Source organism: Musca autumnalis, unplaced genomic scaffold (assembly GCF_047663935.1).
Source record: "Musca autumnalis isolate F117 unplaced genomic scaffold, ASM4766393v1 scaffold_3, whole genome shotgun sequence".
Taxonomy (NCBI): Eukaryota; Metazoa; Arthropoda; class Insecta; order Diptera; family Muscidae; genus Musca; species Musca autumnalis.
This window is the reverse complement of record NW_027411866.1, coordinates 115,108,976-115,122,549: the sequence shown is the minus strand read 5'-3', so window position 1 is coordinate 115,122,549 and position 13,574 is coordinate 115,108,976. Positions and strand designations below refer to the sequence as shown.

The following is a 13,574-nucleotide window of genomic DNA, read 5'->3' as shown; positions in this document are numbered from 1 at the left end:
TGGACTATGGTTGGTAGTAAAAGTCTTTAAAAAATCCATGTTTATTGTGGGCTATGGTTGGTAGTAATGTCTTTAAAAAATCCACATTTCTTGTGGACTATGGGTTATAAGAATCTTTAAAAAGTCCACGTTTATTGTGGACTAGGGTTGGTAGTAAATGTCTTTAAAAAATCCTTGTTTCTTGTGGACTATGGGTCATCATAAGAATCTTTAAAAAGTTCACGTTTTTTGTGGACTAGGGTTGGTAGTAAATGTCTTTAAAAAATCCACGTTTATTGTGGACTAGGGTTGGTAGTAAATGTCTTTAAAAAATCCACGTTTATTGTGGACTAGGGTTGGTAGTAAATGTCTTTAAAAATCCACGTTTATTGTGGACTAGGGTTGGTAGTAAATGTCTTTAAAAAGTCCACGTTTATTGTGGACTAGGGTTGGTAGTAAATGTCTTTAAAAAATCCACGTTTTATGTGGATTCTGGGTCATCGTAAAAGTCTTTAAAAAATCCACGTTTTATGTGGATTCTGGGTCATCGTAAAAGTCTTTAAAAAATCCACGTTTTATGTGGATTCTGGGTCATCGTAAAAGTCTTTAAAAAATCCACGTTTAATGTGGATTATGGGTCATCGTAAAAATCTTTTAAAAATCCACGTTTATTGTGGACTATGGGTCATCGTAAAAGCTTTTAAAAATCCACGGTTATTGTGGACTATGGGTCATCGTAAAAGTCTTTTAAAACTCCACGGTTATTGTGGACTATACGTCATCGTAAAATCTTTAAAAAATACAAGTTTATTGTGGACTATAGGTTATCGTAAAACCTTTAAAAATCAACGTTTATTGTGGACTATAGATCATCGTAAAAATCTTTAAAAAATTCAAGTAAAAATCTTTAAAAAATACACGTTTCTTGTGGACTATAGATCATTGTAAAAATCTTTAAAAATCCACGTTTATCGCTAACAAATCTAAGTATATTGCTAGCTATGATTACTCCTAAAAATCTTAAGATAATCCAAGTTTATTGGTGGCTATGATTGCTCCTAAACATCTTTAAAAATACACGTTTATTGGTATGGTTGCTCCTAAAAATCTTTAAAAAATTCATGTTTATTGCTGGCTACGGTTGCTCCTAAAAATCTTCAAAAAAATCCACGTTTATTGCTGGCTATAGGTGCTCCTAAAAATCTTTAAAAAATCCACGTTTATTGCTGGCTATAGTTTAAAAAATCCAAGTTTATTGCTGGCTATGGTTGCTCCTAAAAATCTTTAAAAAAATCCACGTTTATTGCTGGCTATAGTTGCTTCTAAAAATCTTTAAAATATCCACGTCTATTGCTGGCTATTTATTTTATTCAAATAATCCAAGTTTATTGCCCCTAAAAATCTTTAAAAACATCCATGTTTGTTGCAGGCAATGTTTGCTCATAAAAATCTTAAAAAATTCGAATTTATTTACTTTATAAAAATAAACTGAAAAATGCAAAGTATTTCCAAATATAATCTGCTACGACTAATCAATCTTCCTTAAATGGTAGTATGCAACACCCACCCACGGCCACACCAAAATGTCAGACGTCATCATACATATGAACATTGTTCCTAAAATAAATACCAGGAACCAGTGTCAACATACCACTCCAAAAACAGTCAATTGAACAATGAAGAAAAAAAAAGACTAAATTACCCAAACACGCACCAAAGCATTTTTCTCTAACGTTTTTTGAAGATCTACTCCAAAAGATAATAATGCAAATATGGTTAAAGTGACTGCTGCAACAAAAATGCTGCACCACTTAACAAAATGAATTTTAACGGTTGATTTTTTTTTGCAAATAAAAAATTACAAAATGCAGAACCATAGAAGCGTCATTAAAATATTAACAATTTTTTTTTGTAAATTCCCCCTGGCCTTTACCTCCTCGTACTCCCCTAGCGTGAATGAAATTATTTTGAAGTAACAGTAGTCATCTTCTCCTCTTCGAGTAAACGCCAGAGGGGGCTTAGATTACATGCACAACATCAGCATCACACATGCCTTGCTCCTAGTTAAGTGGCGGCCATTCATCACAACCGGAACCGGTATGGTCCATTCTTTTCGTTATTATGTAACTCAATGTGATTGTCACACTGAACTAAATGTACGTCTTAAATAGTAAAAACAAGTCTTGATCTTAACTAATTTGGTCACTTCATCTTCTTGTTTTCTGGAGATTAACTCCATTGTGTAGTTGCTTCACCATTAAAATTCCTAAATTGGTCATAATCATAAACTCACAGATGGTCAAGTGTTTTTAAAGGAAGCCAGAACACAATTGCCAGAGATGGAAAATGTGGTGAATATTCACAATAAACGTTGACTTTTAAAGATTTTTGGGAAGCAACAATAAACGTGAATTTTTCAAAGATTTTAGAAGCCACCAAAGTACACAATAAATGTGGATTTTTTAAATATTTTAGATGCCGCCAAAGTACACAGTAAACGTGGATTTTTTTTAAATATTTTTAGAAGCCATCAAAGTACACAATAAACGTGGATTTTTTTAAATATTTTTAGAAGCCACCAAAGTGCACAATAGACGTGGATTTTTTAAATATTTTAAGAAGCCACCAAAGTACACAATAAACGTTTTTTTCAATATTTTTAGAACCACCAAAGTACACAATAAACGTGTTTTTTTAATAGTTTTAGAACCACCAAAGTACACAATAAACGTGGATTTTTTAAATATTTTTGAAAGCCTCCAAAGTACACAATACATGTGGATTTTTTAAATATTTAAGAAGCCACCAAAGTACACAGTAAACGTGGATTTTTTTTTTTCAAATATTTTTAGAAGGCACCAAAGTACACAATAAACGTGGATTTTAAAGACTTTTAGGAGCAACCGTACTCCACAATAGACGTGGATTTTTTAAAGACTTTTAAGAGGACCCCTGGTTCACAATAAACGTGAATTTTTTAGAGAATTTTCGGAGAAACATAGTTCGCAATGAACGTGGATTTTTTAAAGACTTTTAGGAGCAACCATATCCACAATAAACGTAGATTTTTTAAAGACTTTTAAGAGCAACCATATCCACAATAAACGTGGATTTTTAAAGAATTTTCGAAGGACCCCTGGTTCACAATAAACGTGGATTTTTTAAAGAATTTTAGGAGGAACGTAGTTCGCAATAAACTTGGATTTTTCAAAGACTTTTAGGAGCAACCATAGTCTACAATACACGTGGATTTTTAAAGACATAAGAGGACCCCTGGTTCACAAAAAACGTGGATTTTTAAAGAATTAAGAGGACCCCTGGTTCACAATAAACGTGGATTTTTTAAAGAATTTTAGGAGGAACATAGTTCGCAATAAACCTGGATTTTTTAAAGAATTTTAGGAGGAACATAGTTCGCAATAAACGTGGATTTTTCAAAGACTTTTAGTAGAAACTATAGTCCACAATAAACGTGGATTTTTCAAAGACTTTTAGGAGAAACTATAGTCCACAATAAACGTGGATTTTTTGAAGACATTTAAGAGGACCCTGGTTCACAATAAACGTGGATTTTTTAAAAACTTTTAAGAGCACCCCTGATTCACAGTAAAGGTGGATTTTTTTAAAAACTTTTAAGAGCACCCCTGATTCACAATAAAGGTGGATTTTTTTAAAAACTTTTAAGAGCACACCTGATTCACAATAAAGGTGGATTTTTTAAAAAACTTTTAAGAGCACCCCTGATTCACAATAAAGGTGGATTTTTGTAAAAACTTTTAAGAGCACCCCTGATCTATATATATAAAGTAGAAAAATGTTTGTACGTTTGTTTGTATGTTTGAAGTTTATGGACTCAAAAACCGCTGAACCGATCTTCCTGAAAATTTCTGAGTATATCACTACACGGCCTGAAAGTAACATAGGCTATTAAAATTTCTGAAATTCCGCGTTGGTCCGGAGATATAGCATCAGAATCGGATGTACCTCCAAAAATTTAGATTTTTTATAGAATGGTAACAGATAATGTCTCCAAATTTTGGATGTGTGAAGGATTTTGGTCTAGAAATAAATTTGCCAAATTATATTAAAATCGTTTTAGATTTGGATATAGCTCCCAAATATATTTTCGGCCGATTTCATGTATTTTATGCATTAAACACGATATGTATGTCCAATTTCAATGAAATTTGGAATGCGTGACGAAATTGAGCCTAGAAATAAATTTGCCAATTTATATTGAAATCGGTTCAGATTTGGATGTAGCTCCCATATATATTATCGTCCGATTTCAAGTATTTGATGGACCAAACACGTGTGACGAAAATTGGCATACAAATAAATATATCAAAATATATTTTACCTTATTCGGGGTAGCGAAGCGCATCGGGTTCAGCTAGTTCACAATAAAGGTGGATTTTTTTTAAAACTTTTTTTAAGAGCACCCCTGATTCACAATAAATGTGGATTTTTTTAAAAACTTTTAAGGGCACCCCTGATTCACAATAAAGTTGGATTTTTTTTTTAAAACTTTTAAGAGCACCCCTGGTTGACTGGTTTTAGAAGACTTAACGACGAGGATTTTTTTAATCTTACAACTGCAAAACTTCTCAATAAACACGTTTTTAAGATTTTTAGGAGCCACCTAGTTCCACAAAAACGTGTTCTTACGATTTTTGGAGCAGCTGCAATCTCAAAAAAAAAAAAACGGAGCATTTTTAAAGATTTAGTAGCAACTAATTTTTACGTGAAATTTTTAATATTGGCGAATTCTTTTCTAATATTTTGTTTTAAATTTTTCATTGATAAAAACTTTTCAATTATTCTGTGAATTTTTTATGGATGAGCAACTTCATTTGGTCCAAAACCACAACTAAGCGCGGCATTTTATGTGATATGGTGTACTACCCCAACATCGCATCATTGTATCCGACCAACAACCTTCACATATCACTCCATGTGTCAATGAATTGTGTCGTCTTGTGGATGCCTCCCTCGCTCCCTTCATTGATTTTTGTTTATTTCTTTTCTATTCACTTTTTTGTTTTGATTCCAGCATTCGTTACATTAACACCTCTCTCTCTATATATAAATATGTGGCTGTGTAAATTCGATGTTTTTGTTAGTTGCTGTATTTATCTTTATTGTATTCTTCCACTCTCTCAGCATGATAGGTAAGATGTATTATTCTGAGCGGCGTGTGGTTGGTTAGGTGCATTGTAAACTGTGGACGCAGTTCTCATTGCCAGTCTTGTTGTTGTATGCAGTTGCTGTGTTTTTGTTGCTCTGGTGCATTTTATGTGAGATGCGATGTTTTCGTACCCACTTCAACGTCACAGCGTGTGGGGGAAACCTAAGTCACTCACTTGCATACATCCACAGAAATAAAGTCGTCTTTGGTTAACTGGTTAAGTCAATATGTCGCCAACGAACAGTGTTTGGAAACGAAAACTATTCCCAGCAAAAATACTTCCTCGACCACAATAAACGTGAATTTTTTATGACTTTTAGGATGCATCATCGACTGCAATAAACGTAGATTTTGTTAAGACTTTTAGGAGGCATCCTCGATCACAATAACTCAGCAAAAATACTCATTACAAAACCCCTTACTAACCCAATATTTTAACAAGGGAATGTCGCGCCAAATAAGTAGTTATTTGTTGACCACTTATATAAGTAGTTACTAAAAGACGACTCTACTTATTTAACTATTTATATAAGTGACCAAAAAATAACTACTAATTTCCCGCGACATCCCCTTGTTAAAATAATGGGTTAGTGGGGGGTTTTGTAATGAGTATTTTTGCTGGGTTATTGTGGTCGAGGATTCCTCCTAAAAATCTACGTTTATTGCAGTCGATGATGCATCCTAAAAGTCTTAATAAATCCACTTCTGTTGAAGTCGATGATGCCTCCTAAAGTCCTTAAAAAATTCACGTTTATTGTGGACAATGTGTCTTCCAAAAAGTCTTTAAAAATCCACGTTTATTGTGGATGGTGTGTCCTCCTAAAAGCCTTTAAAAAATTCTCGTTTATTGTGAATGATGTGTCCTCCTAAAAGTCTTTAAAATATCCACTTTTTTGTGGATGATGTGTCCTCCTAAAAGTCTTTAAAAATCCACGTTTATTGTGGATGATGCGTCCTCCTAAAAGTATTTAAAAGTCCACTTTTATTGCGGATGATGTGTCCTCCTAAAAGTTTTTAAAAATCTACGTTTATTGTGGATGATGTGTCCTCCTAAAAGTCTTTAAAAAATCCACTTTTATTAGGGTCGATGAGGCCTTCTAAAAGTCTTAAAAAAATCCACGTTTATTGTGGATGGCGTGTCCTCCTAAAAGTCTTTAAAAAATCCACGTTTATTGTGGATGATGTTTCCTCCTAAAAGTCTTCAAAAATCTACGTTTATTGTGGACGATGTGTCAACTAAAAGTCTTTAAAAAGTCCAGGTTTACTGTGGATGATGTGCCCTCCTAAAAGACTTCAAAAATCTACGTTTATTGTGGATGATGTGTCATCTAAAAGTGTTTAAAAAATGCAGGATGAGGCCTTCTAAAACAGAGATCATCAATGAGTTACTTGCCCCCGTAAGCCAATTGAGCACGCACAAGTTTTTTGGGCCTTTTGCTATTTTAACGCATGTGTTTTCTCGCACTCGGTATTTTTTCCACCACCACCAAAAATACTTGCGACGCATCAAGACCGTTGCTTGTGCGTAATATGTAAAACAAGTATTCATCATATTTTGCACTGTTACAAATCTCGCAATCGTAGATAGTTTGCCAAGTGACTTATCAAGTGGAAGCACACACACAACACTACAAAAAATAAACAATTGTAATTTTATTTGTTGTTGTTTCGTTTGTGTATGCTTTTCTTTATTTGCTTGGAATGTTATGTGTGTTTTTGCATGTTCTTTTAACGCATCGTCCGGCAAAAAGGGGCACACGTGCCCTTGATGAGAATAACAGCAGAACAACCACCATTCAGTCTTCATCCAGAAGTCAAAGAAGCAAGTTCTGCTGTCGCTTGTTTCAATGATTTTTAATTTTAGCAATGCATTAACGCACACGCTGTTTGTGGAGAGAGCGAGAGAGAGTCGTATGCGTGAGACCGCAAAGAATGCGTTTGTGTTAGTGCCGATACCTGTTTTAACGTTTGAAAATCAGTGATTTTAGCTCTCATTCTCTCGGAGAGCACGAGACAATCGGTTGAATTACAAGGGTTGAAAACAATACTTGATGTGCAATGAGCAAAAAAGTAAAACAGAAATTGTTATTGCGTATTTAAAACTACTTGGCAAAGCATACGCAAGTGTCAAAAAATATCCATTTTTAAACAACTTATTTTTTGAGTGGCTAGCCACACTCGTACATATTTTGAGAATGGCAAGCAACACTTGCATTTATTTTTAGAGTAGCAAGCCGCACATACGCTTGTTTTTCAGCATGTGGCTTATGAGTGTCAAAATCAGCTACTTGCGCACTTCTCTGTTCTAAAAGTCTTTAAAGTAGTTTATTGTAATAAATTAGGCATAAAATATAAATATAAGGTTGTACCTCCGAATACAAAATTTGATAAAATTGGACTATGGTTGCTCCCTAAAGTCTATTGTGGACTATGGTTCCTCCTAAAATTCTTTAAAATATCCAGGTTTATTGTGGACTATGGTTCCTCCTAAAATTCTTTAAAATATCCAGGTTTATTGTGGACTATGGTTCCTCCTATTTTTTTTAAATCCACGTTTATTGTGGACTATGGTTCCTCCTATTTTTTTAAATCCACGTTTATTTTCGACTATGGTTCCTCCTAAAATTCTTTAAAAAATCCGTGATTATTGTGACCAGGAGTCCTCCTAAAATTCTTTAAAAAATCCACGCTTATTGTGGATTATGGTTCCTCCTAAAATTCTTTAAAAATCCACGTTTATTGTAAACCAGGAGTTCTCCTAAAATCCTTTAAAAATCCATGCTTTTTGTGGACTATGGTTCCTTTTAAAATTCTTTAAAATATACACATTTATAGTGAACCAGGAGTCCTCAAAAAATTCGTTAAAAAATTCACGTTTATTGTAGGCTATGGTTCCTCCTAAAATTCTTTAAAAAATCCACGTTTATTGTGAACCAGGAGTCCTCCTAAAGTTCTTTAAAATATCCAGGTTTATTGTGGACTATGGTTCCTCCTTTTTTTAAATCCACATTAATTGTGGACTATGGTTTCTCCTATTTTTTTAAATCCAAGTTTATTGTGGACTTTGGTTCCTCCTAAAATTCTTTAAAAATCCACGTTTATTGTAAACCAGGAATTATCCTAAAATCCTGTAAAAAATCCACGTTTATTGTAAACCAGGAATTATCCTAAAATCCTTTAAAAAATCCACGTTTACTGTGGACTATGGTTCCTCCTAAAATTCTTTAAAAATCCACGTTTATTGTAAACCAGGAGTTCTCCTAAAATCCTTCAAAAATCCACGTTTTTGTGGACTATGGTTCCTTCTAAAATTCTTTAAAAAATCCACGTTTATAGTGAACCAGGAGTCCTCATAAAATTCGTTAAAAAATCCACGTTTATTGTAGGCTATGGTTCCTCCTAAAATTCTTTAAAAAATCCACGTTTATTGTGGACTATGGTTCCTCCTAAAATTCTTTAAAAATCCACGTTTATTGTAAACCAGGAATTATCCTAAAATTCTTTAAAAAATCCACGTTTATTGTGGACTATGGTTCCTCCTAAAATTCTTTAAAAATCCACGTTTATTGTAAACCAGGAATTATCCTAAAATTCTTTTAAAAATCCACGTTTATTGTGGACTATGGTTCCTTCTAAAATTCTTTAAAAAATCCACGTTTATTGTGGACTATGGTTCCTTCTAAAATTCTTTAAAAAATCCACGCTTATAGTGAACCAGGAGTCCTCATAAAATTCGTTAAAAAATCCACGTTTATTGTAGGCTATGGTTCCTCCTAAAATTCTTTAAAAAATCCGCGTTTATTGTGACCAGGAGTCCTCCTAAAATTCTTTAAAAAATCCAAGTTTATTGTGGGCTATGGTTCCTCCTAAAATTCTTTAAAAAATCCACGTTTATTGTGGACTATGGTTCCTCCTAAAATTCTTTAAAAAACAAATTTATTGTAGACTATGGTTCCTCCTAAAATTCTTTAAAAAATCCAAGTTTATTGTGGAGTACGGTTCCTCCTAAAATTCTTTAAAAAATCCACGTTTATTGTGGACTATGGTACCTGCTAAAATTCTTTAAAAAATCCATGTTTATTGTGGGTGACGTGTCCTCCTAATAGTCTTTAAAAATCTACCTTTATTGTGGATGATGTGTACTCCTAAAAATCTTTAAAAAATACATGTTTATTGTTTCGATGATGCCTCCTAAAAGTCTTAAAAAATTCCTCGTTTAATGTGGATGAAAAGTCTTTACAAAAATCCACATTTATTGTGGTTGATGATGCCTCCAAAAGGTCTTTCAAAAATCCACGTTTATCGTGGTCGATGATGCCTCCCAAAAGTCTTTAAAAAATCCACGTTTATTGTGGATGATGTGTCCTCCTAAAAGTCTTTAAAAATCCAAGTTGATTGTGGTCGGCGATGCCTCCTAAACGTCTTTAAAAATCTTAGATGATTTTTTCTGACTAAAAATTCTTCCAACTTCGTAACACTGTGGGCTCTCGTTGCATGAACATGTGTTTTTGTTTTGAGTGAGCACCTACCAACCAACCAGCCAGCGTACCGGTCCGAGACCGATTAGAAGAAACACCAAACAAAACAGACTGGGTTCCGGTGATTGTTTTTCTCTTGGCAAGCGACAGATTCAGTTTGCACAGGGCGTTTATACGCTACGGTACGGTTTTTGGGTTTGTGTTTCAGTGTTTTTAGCGGCGAGCATCGTTCGAACGGCCGTAGAGACTTTTTGTGACAACAAGTGAACACAACTAATTATTTCGTGAGTGATGATGAGATGGAGGCTTCGCGTGTGATGAATATTGAAAAAAAAAAAATAAAAGAAATAGAAATTTGAGAAATTAATGCAATAAATTATAACAACAACATTGACTGAAAAAAATCAATGCTTAATGGTCAATGGAAAGCAAAGAAAATTAGAAAATAGAAAAAAATTAAAGTGCTCGTGCTGAAGTAATAATTAAAGATAATTAAATATTAACATTAATTTGTGAGAGTAAATACCGTTAACAGCTGTTACCACAACAACAACAACATATACTACAACGATTACCTTGAAGTGAAGTGAAAAATAAAAATAAATAACAAATGAGAAAAAGATCATTTACAAGATCCCCCACCATTAACCCTCGTCGATCTAATGAAATTTGTTTCACTACAAACTGATGACCTCCTAACAAAGTATCAAAATTTTTGTTCGACACTTTTGTTACAAATTAAAACGATAATTAGTAATTTAAATCACATTTGTTAATGAAATAACATTTTGAAACAATAAAAAAACAAATGTTCCAGAAGTGAATGTCAATTCGATGTTCAATTCAATATTTATTTACCTAAACAATAATTACAATTGAATTCGAATAAATGTAAAAACCCCAAACAGAGGATTACAAACAAACAAATTTACAAACCCGATCACTAAAAAAACTAATTTTATAATCAAATTACAACAAACAACAACAACTTCACTGCATTGCACTGCCAAACAACTTTAAAAACGAAAAAACGACAAATCGTTTGCGTGTTAAATGAATGCAAATTTACGGTTATTTGAATTATGTTCACCTGTTTTTGTTAAATATTGTTTTTGTTGCTGTTAAACACCACACAAAATAAGAAATTGAAAATAACAACAGATGAAACTAAAATATGAAATTAATTTAAAAAAAAAAAAATTAATCATAATTTTATGAACAAAGTTATTGAGCCGCAAAACCACCAACAAATTATTAAACATTTTTAATTTAAAAATTAATTAAATATACTAATAAGAAAGTGTAAGATTTGGATGACTTATTTTTAAATTAATTAATAATCTTGAAAAAAAAAACAAAAACACAACAACAAAAGCATAATTAGTTTATTGTAATAAATAAGGCCTAAGATATAAGGTTGTACCTTCGACCACAAAATTGATAAAATTGGACTAAGGACTAAATTGGACTAAGTCTTTAAAAATCTACGTTTATTGTAGACTATGGTTTCTCCTCAAATTTTTTAAAAAATCCACGTTTATTGTGAACCAGGAGTCCTCCTAAAAGTCTTTAAAAAATCCGCGTTTATTGTGGACCAGGGGCCATTCTAAAAGTCTTTAAAAAATCCGCGTTTATTGTGGACCAGGGGTCATTCTAAAAGTCTTTAAAAAATCCGCGATTATTGTGGACTATGATTCCTCCTAAAATTCTTTAAAAATTCCACTTTTATTGTGGGCTATGGTTCCTCCTAAAATTCTTTAAAACATTCACGTTTATTGTGGACTGTGGTTCCTCCTAAAAGTCTTTAAAAACTCCACGTTGAATGAGGACTATGGTTTCTCCTCAAATTCTTTAAAAAAATCACGTTTATTGTGGACTATATTTCCTCCTAAAATTCTTTAAAAAATCCAAGTTTATTGTGAACCAGGAGTCCTCCTAAAATTCTTAAAAAATCCACGTTTATTGTGGACTATGGTTCCTCCTAAAATTCTTTAAAAATCCACGTTTATTGTGAACCAGCAGTACTCCTAAAATTCTTTAAAAAATTCGCCTTTATTGTGGACTATGGTTCCTTTAAAAATTCTTTAAAAAAAATCCACGTTTATTGTGAGCTATGGTTCCTCCTAAAATTCTTTAAAAAATCCACGTTTATTGTGGGCTATGGTTCCTCCTAAAATTCTTTAAAACATTCACGTTTATTGTGGACTGTGGTTCCTCCTAAAATTCTTTAAAACATTCACGTTTATTGTGGACTGTGGTTCCTCCTAAAATTCTTTAAAAAATCCACGTTTATTGTGAACCAGGAGTCCTCCTAAAATTCTTTAAAAAATCCACGTTTATTGTGAACTATGTTTCCTCCTAAAATTCTTAAAAAAATCCACGTTCATTGTGAACTATGTTTCCTCCTAAAATTCTTTAAAAAATCTACGTTTATTGTGGACTATGTTTCCTCCTAAAATTCTTTAACAAATCCACGTTTATTGTGAACCAGGAGTACTCCTAAAATTCTTTAAAAAATCCACGTTTATTGTGAACCAGGAGTACTCCTAAAATTCTTTAAAAAATCCACGTTTATTGTGAACCAGGAGTACTCCTAAAATTCTTTAAAAAATCCACGTTTATTGTGAACCAGGAGTACTCCTAAAATTCTTTAAAAAATCCACGTTTATTGTGAACCAGGAGTACTCCTAAAATTCTTTAAAAATCCACGTTTATTGTGGACTGTGGTTCCTCCTAAAATTCTTTAAGAAATCCACGTTTATTGTGGACTCTAGTTCCTCCAAAAATCTTTAAAAAATCAATAATTATTGTGAACCAGGAGTCCTAAAATTATTTAAAAATCCACGTTTATTGTGAACCAGGAGTCCTCCTAAATGTGGACCAGGGGTCATTCTAAAAGTCTTTAAAAAATCCGCGATTATTGTGGACTATGATTCCTCCTAAAATTCTTTAAAAATTCCACTTTTATTGTGGGCTATGGTTCCTCCTAAAATTCTTTAAAACATTCACGTTTATTGTGGACTGTGGTTCCTCCTAAAAGTCTTTAAAAACTCCACGTTGAATGAGGACTATGGTTTCTCCTCAAATTCTTTAAAAAAATCACGTTTATTGTGGACTATATTTCCTCCTAAAATTCTTTAAAAAATCCAAGTTTATTGTGAACCAGGAGTCCTCCTAAAATTCTTAAAAAATCCATGTTTATTGTGGACTATGGTTCCTCCTAAAATTCTTTAAAAATCCACGTTTATTGTGAACCAGCAGTACTCCTAAAATTCTTTAAAAAATTCGCCTTTATTGTGGACTATGGTTCCTTTAAAAATTCTTTAAAAAAAATCCACGTTTATTGTGAGCTATGGTTCCTCCTAAAATTCTTTAAAAAATCCACGTTTATTGTGGGCTATGGTTCCTCCTAAAATTCTTTAAAACATTCACGTTTATTGTGGACTGTGGTTCCTCCTAAAATTCTTTAAAACATTCACGTTTATTGTGGACTGTGGTTCCTCCTAAAATTCTTTAAAAAATCCACGTTTATTGTGAACCAGGAGTCCTCCTAAAATTCTTTAAAAAATCCACGTTTATTGTGAACTATGTTTCCTCCTAAAATTCTTAAAAAAATCCACGTTCATTGTGAACTATGTTTCCTCCTAAAATTCTTTAAAAAATCTACGTTTATTGTGGACTATGTTTCCTCCTAAAATTCTTTAACAAATCCACGTTTATTGTGAACCAGGAGTACTTCTAAAATTCTTTAAAAAATCCACGTTTATTGTGAACCAGGAGTACTCCTAAAATTCTTTAAAAATCCACGTTTATTGTGGACTGTGGTTCCTCCTAAAATTCTTTAAGAAATCCACGTTTATTGTGGACTCTAGTTCCTCCAAAAATCTTTAAAAAATCAATAATTATTGTGAACCAGGAGTCCTAAAATT

The 13,574-nt window shown here is 32.8% G+C and overlaps 1 protein-coding gene across 13 annotated transcripts in view; it reads left to right on the top strand.

The window, feature by feature from the left end:
* Window positions 1–13,574, top strand: part of Nost (Nostrin) — a 205,149-nt gene that overhangs the window by 131,725 nt on the left and 59,850 nt on the right. Inside the window, exon 1 of one of the 13 annotated variants that reach the window (XM_073974029.1) lies at window positions 9,695–10,947. The exons of 10 other annotated variants lie outside the window; for them this stretch is intronic. The gene's annotated coding sequence lies outside the window, so the exon portion shown is untranslated. Of the gene's footprint in view, window positions 1–9,694; window positions 10,948–13,574 lie in introns of those variants that run through there. 2 more of the 13 variants (XM_073974017.1, XM_073974018.1) reach the window with 2 other exon arrangements.